This window comes from Solanum verrucosum, unplaced genomic scaffold (genome assembly GCF_900185275.1).
Source record: "Solanum verrucosum unplaced genomic scaffold, falcon-dt-bn FXZP01001278.1, whole genome shotgun sequence".
NCBI lineage: Eukaryota > Viridiplantae > Streptophyta > Magnoliopsida > Solanales > Solanaceae > Solanum > Solanum verrucosum.
In genome coordinates this window covers 50,726-60,165 of record NW_026020317.1, presented here as the reverse complement: position 1 = coordinate 60,165, position 9,440 = coordinate 50,726, and the positions used below count along the sequence as shown (strand labels likewise).

The 9,440-nt window shown below is 36.0% G+C and overlaps 1 pseudogene; it reads right to left on the bottom strand.

Moving 5' to 3' along the window:
- Positions 1–7,546: 7,546 nt before the first annotated feature.
- LOC125835316 (protein PELPK1-like) lies at positions 7,547–8,832 on the bottom strand (annotated as a pseudogene).
- Between the last annotated feature and the right edge of the window lie 608 nt (positions 8,833–9,440).

Genomic DNA, 9,440 nt, shown 5'->3' with positions numbered 1-9,440 from the left:
AGATAGATACTGGACTCAGAGACAGATACTCAACTCAAAGATAGATACTCAACTCAAGGATATATACTTAACTCAAGATATATACTTAACTCAAAGATACTTAACTCAAGGATACTCGACTCTTGAATAACTGAACTCAACCTGACTGACTTCTTTCAATATAAGGCAATTTAAAACAAGTGCGATATAAAGAAAGACTGTTTAAAACATGCTATAAACTCTAAGTGTATACAGGGATACAATAAGCCTGAGATGTATATAGAAATACAATTGAACTGATGTATATAAAATACAATAATTTCTGTGTATGAAAATACAATAACTGCTGTGGGAGTTTCTCTAACCGACAACCATCACATAAGAGCTATAGTGATGATACAGCGATCGACCTCACGCTGCCAGAGCATCTTATACCCGGCCAAAGGTATAAGACCTGAACTGCCTAATGGATCCACTAGTCTAATCTGAAAAGGATTCATCTAAAAAGTATGATCCTTTTCTACCCATGGTGGCTAACATGGTTCTATGGGGGCTGTGGGTTCTTTGAACGCTCCCCCAATTCGGTGCTCGATACTACTCCCAAAAATGTACTGGCTCTTATGTTTTTAAAACATATTTATTCCTGCTGATATGAGATAATTACTCAAAAACTAGCCCGAAGGCTCTTTTGGAAATCTCAGTTTCCAACCTTGTTTAAATGTAAAAACATTTCTTTAAAACTTCTTTGGGAATACATAGTTCCCTAATAACTTTGAGAAATGAACTCAACTCTTTACTCTTTACTTTACTTGAAACTCGATACTTTGACTCAACTTGAAACTCTTAACTTGGAACTCTTCATTCTTTACTTAACTTGAGCCTTAAAATGAAGTTAAAACGATCAATGAAGACTCTTGGAAAACCTTAAAGACTTGTTTTGACTTACTTACTTCTAAGCTTGACTTCACTTGACTTGGAAACTAACTTCACTTGACTTTGAAACTAACTTCACTTGACTTGGAAACTAACTTCATTTGACTTTGAAACTAACTTCACTTGACTTGGAAACTAACTTCACTTGATTTGGAAACTAACTTCACTTGACTTTGAAACTAACTTCACTTGACTTGGAAACTAACTTCACTTGACTTTGAAACTAATTTCACTTGACTTGGAAACTAACTTCACTTGACTTGTAGTTTTACTTGACTTTTGGAAGTACCTTGGAGTGTTGGAAACAACTAGGAAACATAGGTATAATACCTAGGAACATGTATGAAAAAAATGGTAAATGAAAGGGAAGGATTGGTGTCCTTGGCACTAGGAGAGGTGCGACAGCCCAGCCCCTTTTTCCCCAAAAATCCTTCTTTTTCCCCTTGTTTCTTTCCAATTCTAAACCCTCTCAACCTCAAGGTTTCAACAGCAACACTTAGAATCATAAAGACCCTTATTATACAATAGATTCAACTCAAAAATCACAGCCAGAAATCTGTACTAAATCAGCAAGAACTTCAACACAACACCACTACAACTTCAACAACCAATAAATCTTCTCTTGGAATTAAAAACGAGTTGGTGTGTGGGGGTATGAACCAACCAACACTAAGGATCATAAAATCCCTCAATATACAATAGGTCACAACTCAAATACACAGCCCAATCCTGTCCCACAACCAACAATAACTTCAACAACACAACTAACAACATCAACAACAACTAACAACTTCAACAACAAATCCAATCTCTTCTCAAATCATAAAAACGAGCTTGGTATGTGGGGGGAAAGGATAAACCCACACTAAAGACTCACATACCTGATTAGGGATCACCCCCGACAAAAATCCACGACGATCCTTAGCTTCTTCTTCTCTTTCTCCTCTTCTTTTCCTCTTCTTTCTCTCTTATCTTCCAAGCCCTAACTCTTACTCTCACTCTTTAAAATGGGACAAAAATGATCCAAACATCAGTCTAACACCTCAATATAACCCAAAGAAAAGATTAGGGAAAAGACCAAAATACCCTTAAAATTTTCGGACTAAACAAACTGCACTGTGCGACTGTGCGACTGTGCCAACAACCCAACTTCCAAAGGGCATAAGTCACTCATACGAACTCGGAATCAAGCAAACTTGGCGGCGTTGGAAAGATCATTCCAAGGGCTTTCCAGACATAACTGGAAATTCGCCTAAATCATTCTGAGCTAGGAGTTACGACTGCTCAAAGTTGACCAAAAACTCACTTTTTTTCCATAGCCAAATTTTCCAGATTCTTTCCAAAATGACTATTTCCAATTCAACTCTTCTTGGAACTCAATGTGCTACATCTAGGGATCTTAACTTAACACTCAAGAAATTTTATTCCTCGGTAAAATCTCACTCCACATAAAGGACGGCTCGAGTCTTAGTTCGAAAATTCTCTAGGGTGTTACAACACTGAAGCATACAGTTGGTGTAGGACATTGCACTTTTCACCTACCACCTGACATGACAACTTTACAGTTGTACTCCATTTGTATCTTGACGAGAGCACTCTGCCAGGGACCAGGTCCCTGCATTTGTGAGGATCATCAAAACACCTAGAATATAACAATATGGAATATAACCAGCTTACTGGCTATATACCACCATCAATCTTTAACATTACAACAATTGAAAAAAGATTGGCCTCACCTACAATAATTTACAGGTAAGCTTCCAACAACTGTATGTGACCATCTTCGAAACTTGGAAGAGCTTCACCTCTCAGCCAACCACCTAGATGGCGTTATTCCACCAAACATACGAAAATGCAGAAAACTCCAAATCTTGTCATTATCTATAAATGAGTTAATTGGAACTGTACCAAGAGAGATACCCAACTTAACAGCACTTACAACCGTATACCTTGGAACTCTGCATCTGAAAGGTATTATGATACTTACTTCCGAGAAATCAGAAATTTCTTCTGATAGTTTACACGAGTCCACTACAAGTCAAGAGACCAGGTCCATTGACTATACTAAGAATAGATGTTACAATGTTTAGACACAAGACACAACTCTCAACAAAACAACTTGAGACTTTCTTCAAAACCGATCAGGTCCCTTGCTGTTCATAGGAGCTTGTTCCTTTTTCAGAGAATGAATTTTGCTTGAAATATCCTTGTTATGCAAAAACTAGGTATTTTGTTGTCAAAGTGTCCAATATAAGATTGACAAAAACACCTAGTAGACTGCCATTGGCTGAGAGTTGTGCGCCAAAGCTGTCTTGCCCACCTATCACAGCAGGCGTGACCAGTTGACTTGTCCTGGACGATTCCCACTCGAGGGATCAGGTCCTCTGCCAGATTCCGTAGTTTGTTAATTCATCAAAACATTAGAATATAACGTTCCATTCTTATCTTCCACCAAATCGGTACTCTGATCATGTATTTTCCCCACTTGACAGGAAAGATTCCAGCATGCATTTTTTTTCTTACATATCAGCTCAACAGAACCTCCCCAAATGTGCTCTATTTTGATAGTTAGTTTTGACCCTTGTATGCTATAAATATACCCTACAGGCTACAAGTGTACAACTACTATATGCACGATTGCTCTTACAAAAAAATTTCCATGGAGAATAGTACCTGGAAAGATATTCAATGTGCAATTGGAGTGTGAGATGCTAAAAAGTTTCCGCCATGGTAATCTTACTAAAGTCATCACTAGTTGCTCCAATCTTAGTATTGGAGTACTGACCGAATGGGACACTTGAAAAAAAACCAGTTTTTTGGGGGTTGCTATGAGTTTTTAGCCACCATTTGAGAAGTAATTGGGAAATAGCCACACTTCAATGGGGAAATAAATTCAGACAAAAAATATCCCTAGTTAAAACACGGAAGAACTTATAGAGGTTTGCACCCTATAATCCTTCCTTTGTTTCGAAACTCCACCATATATTTGAACCCCATGAGTCTTTCCTTGGAGTGGCTGCTTACTATTGATAACTTTTAAAAATAATGGCTAATATTTGACAGTAGGCGTTAAAAGTGGCTATTCACTTAATTCATCAAATATATGATGGAGGCTTTAGTGAAACTCATGCCTACTCGAACCTTGAGGACAAGGTTCTTATTGGGGTTGGGGGTATTGCTATGAATGTGCCTAGATCAGTATTGGCAAAGCAGCCCAACTCGTGGCTATGTGTGGGATCCGGGTTGATAAATAGAGACTCGTGAGAGCAAAAAAGGTTTCTGCGAATTATGATTATACTTAGGCAAAGACTGTGCTTCTCATCTACAATTCTCTCTTAGTTCCCTCATCCCTTCTTTTTTATAGTTACTGTTATTGTTCAAGTTCTTCATACTGTAATTGCCCCTTTTTCTTATGAATCAAAGCTTATTAATTTATTCTCTCTGTTGTTTGTACAACGGCGGCACCAACAAAATAAAAATGAAGCTATATGGCAAAAAGAGTTGACAGAATATCTGAATTGCCTGTGCATTTTATTCATCAAATCTTATGCTGCACTAAACTCAACGTGAAAGATGTGGCGAGAAGTTGTATCTTGTCCAAGAGATGGTACTATTGTTGGTCTTCCAGACCTAATCTCATATTCCGTCAACTACAAAACTATAGTACCGATTATACATATATGAACCTCGAAAAGTATGTCAAGTTGGTTGATCAATCCCTGCGATCCAATGTCAAACAAAACTTACATCTTGAACAATTCATCCTTACATATCATGATCCAAAATTGGATTCTCACTTGGATACTTAGATTGAATTGGCGGTTAAACTCAACGTCACAGAGCTGGGGATTCACCATTCCTTTTCGAGTTCATATAAGCTTACCTGATGTTATTTATGATGCTAGAAAGCTGACAACACTGTGGCAAACCAGGTGCAAGTTTGAATTTGATATTAGCACCACTCACATAAGATTTTATTGTCTTGAGGTTCTTTATTTGCATCATGTCCATATTTCAGATGCTCAATTGCAAAGAATTATTGATAGATCCCTGTTCATCAGGACTCTATCCCTAGTCGTTTACCGAAGAATAAACAAATTTCAAGTTTGTGGCCCAGTACATGTGGAGAATTTGATTGTTGAATTGTGCAAACTCGATAGTTTGATAGTCCAGGCTCCAAATCTTGAATATTTTAAATATGTAGGGTATATTGATCATCCTTGCGAAATTGCTATTTTGGATGGTTACAATACTTTAAAAACACTCGAGCTCAATGGCATCACGGACCAACAGTTTTGAGATGTATCCTGTAAGTTCCCAAACATTTCAGAATTGAATCTAACAAGATGCTACAAACTAAGAAATATAGAGATTCAGAGTGAAAAACTCAAGAAATTGACCTTATCAGAGTTGAATAGTATGGAAAAAGTCACGATTCAAGTTCCAAATTTATTGAACTTCATCTTATCACGGGGGACGAATCTGGAAAAAGTCATGATTCAAGCTCCAAAGTTATTGGAATTCAATTTTAGTGGTGATACAATGCCCTTCTCATCTATGGATCCTTCTTCCCTGGAAAGGGCCCGACTCAAATTCTTCTCAACTAGCACAGTAATATCAAACTTCGGAGATGTGGAAAACAATTGGTACACAAATCTACATCACTTTGTATGAAAGGTCAACTATTTTAACGGTTTGATGTTAGTAATATTTTGCTGCAAGGTAAATCAAATTAAAGTACTTCCCATTTTTTTTGTGCGTATGCATTACTTGTTGAATTTGGTTTAAGCTATGCCATTGACAAAATTCTTGCAGACCAACAACATCCTTATTTATGAAAATCCAAGAGAAATTCTTATTCCCCCAAGTCCTGATGTCAAGATAATTATTGCACCCATGTTATTTGTTGAATCCATCATTAGAAACTCAATTTATATATATATATATATATATATATATATATATATATATATCAATGCCTTTTGTTGACTCGTAGAAGTTCTCGTTCTATATGAATACATTCAAAATATATGGTCTATCATTAGTTGGGTGCCTATTGAGAAAAGTGGTGCAAGAAATTGAGCAGCGAATATCTACTCAAGTTGAACATCTTAGGATGGTAAAAAATGTAGTTGTATTTCAATATGGTTCATATCATTTTTCTTTTTGTTCCAAAAGCGAAACAGTCTATTCAAGACTCATCAAGAGAAATACCAGTCAAGGATCCGAGTCCTGGAAGCCCTCACGACTAGGCTTGTCTTCATAATTCAAAGTAATATTCTTGTAGTTCTTTTACTTTTAGTACTCTATGTTCTTGTTTTCAACCGGATGCTTTTAGTACTAACTTCTGCTAAAGATTCCAAAAGCTTTTAAGATTACTACACCAATATTATCATTTTTCGCGAGTCTCATATCACAACTAGCATTACATCCCCTCCTCCCGAACTATAACGAAATTGTCAGTTAAACACCTAAACTATACGAGAGTCTTATTACCCCTAGATTTATGTTTAAACTATGAGGTAATAGGACCGTCACATAGTTTAGGTATGTAACTGGCAATTTCACCATAGTTCAGGGGAGTTCTTATGTCTTATCCCTTCCCTTTATCTATTTAAATTACCACTCTATTTGTATTAAAACACACATTGATGTTAAGTTGGACAAATATTGTTCCAACTCGACAACAGGCTCATGTAGGCCAACTTTAAATTGATTCCTTTTTATTTTCTTTACTTTTTTAAGTTGAGGTTTCTTAATGAATTTCGACTTTAGGCCACAACTATCATTGAGCTGCACCTGATCTAAACTGTAGCTAAATTCATGGATAAAAGGATTATCAAACAATAATTACTAAGATAATGTTACTTCATAAGAGAAAATAAGTTCCCTTCCAAAAAACAACGGAGGGTTAAAGTTATGGAACTTGTAAAAATTATTGTTTGTTCGTCACTTTTTTTTGTTGTACATGGTAACATGGAAGGCATAATACATAAACATGTCCTTTAACTTGGCTTCAACTGACATCTATGTCCTCCAACTTTGGATGTGCACAAATAGACACTTAAACTTATATAAAACTAATTGAACAAGTAGACACTCACATCCTATGTGACATAATACACATAAGACGCCACATAGGATGAAAATTGGTCACGTAGGATGCCACATAGGACAAATATGTCTACTTGTTCCATTTTATACTAGTTTAAGTGCTTACTTGTGCACACCTAAAATTAGAGGGCATATATACAAGTTGAAGCCAAGTTAAAGGGTATGTTTATCTATTATGCCAACATGGAATTAATGACCACCCTACTCTTGGATGTTATGTTACAGTGTTTTGTTATTAAGTTGTTGTGAAGAAATTGACAAATGTTGGAGGAAAATAGATATAGGAAAATACATAAAACTCTCAATGAAAAGAACAAGATGTATTCAATTGAAACAATTCTCTAGAAACTTTCAAAATACAGTTTATATGACAAAACAATTGCAAAGGTAAAAACAATGAATAAAGAATTGCAAATTTAGATGTCATGCCTTCAACTCATAATATGAGAACCAATTTGGTTATATATGTTGAGTTGAAGAAGGACTTCCTTGAAACATGTTGTACATGAAAGATGAAACTTTAATAATATGGGGGTGGTGGTGATGGAGAAGGTGATGGTTTCTTGAAGTAGTCATTTTTTGGCAAAGACGGCACCTTGTATTCTTGTTTAGGTATGGAGGGTACTTTTGGAACAAATGATACCTTTTTGTAGTTATCTTCTAAAACTGATGGCTTCTTATAGTAGTCATTCTTGTATTCATGTTTAGGCACCGAGAGCACTTTTGAAACATACGACACCGTCTTGTAGTTATCGTTCGAAACTGATTGTTTATTGAAGTAGTCATCTTTTGGCAAAGTTGGCACCTTGTATTCTGGTTTGGTCACTGTGGGTACCTCTGGAACATATGTCACCTTCTCGTAGTTATCTTCTGGAACTGATAATTTCTTAGAATAATCATTCTTTGGCAAAGAAGGCACTTTGTATTCTTCTTTAGTCTCAGAGGGCACCTTTGGAACATATGCCACCTTGTAGGAATCTTCTAAAACTGATTGCTTCTTGTAGTAGTCATTCTTTAACAAAGAAGACACCTTGTATTCCTGATTAGGCACTGAGGGCACCTTTAGAACATATGAACCTTTTTGTAGTTATCTTCTGAAACTGATAGCTTTTTGTAGTAGTAGTCATTCTTTGGCAAATAAGACACCTTGTAGTCTTCTTTAGGTACTGAAGAAACCTTTGGAACATATGACACCTTTTTATAGTTATCTTGTGGAACTGACGGCTTCTTGTAGTAGCCATTCTTTGCTAAAGATGGAACCTTGTATTCTTGTTTAGGCATTGAGGGTACCTCTGGAACAGAAGACACCTTCTTGTAGTTTTCTTCTGGAACTGATGACTTCTTGTAGTAGTCATTCTTTGGCAAGGATGACACCTTGTATTCCTGTGTAGGTACTGAGGGTACCTCTGGGACAGATGACACCTTCTTGTAGTTTTCTTCTAGAACTGACGACTTCTTGTAGTAGTCATTCTCCGGTAAAGATAACACCTTGTATTCTTGTTTAGGCATTGAGGGCACCTTGTATTCCTATTCAGGAACTGAGGGTACTTTCGTGTAGTTATCTTCTGTAACTGATGGCTTCTTGTAGTTATCATTATTCGGCAAAGATGGCACATTATATTCCTTTTCCGACTCTAAGGGTATCTTGTAGTCTTCACTTTTGGCTATTGTGGTTTGTACTTTATTGTATGTTGAATCTGATGATTCATAAGAATAAGGTGAATATGCCATAGTGCATGTGGCAATCAAGAAAAATGCCAAAGCACAAGCAAGTTGAGGCCATTGCTTCTTCATTTGACTTCCCATTGAGAAAATTGGATTCTAAATGTTATTTTTTCTTTTTCTTGTGTGTTTTAGAATGGAGGAACTATGAGTTTATATAGCTTAATTAAGATGGTGACTTGCTGTTTGGATGCTCTCAAAAATAATCCAAACATATCAGAGATTTTCCCCTTTTTTTGGTTAATGCTTCCACTAAGGTCTTGAGATAATGGGAAGCCATGAACAATTAGTACAAATTTGTTCCGTTTTAATAATTTAAATCCAAACTTTTATAACTTCCAAGAATGTTATTCTTGTTTTATTTTTGGTGGCACATTGAAAATTTGATTAAACAAATTTTTGAAAGTTGAGATGTGTGTCGGCCTAACAAATATTGTCCATTAGGTACATCTACTTTTGATGCTTTGAGCACGACTTATAAGTTATAATTCACATCATTATGTGTTTGATTAGGTTTTGATACAAATAAGAAAAAAAATGTGTTGTAAAACTTAAGAACAAAAGAACAATATAAAGATAAAGACAAGAAGAATATAAGACAAGAGGAACAATATAAGATAACTTTCTTTCTTTCAAGTGTTCACCAAATCTTCAAGTGTATACAATATGAACCCTTATGCCTCTATTTATAG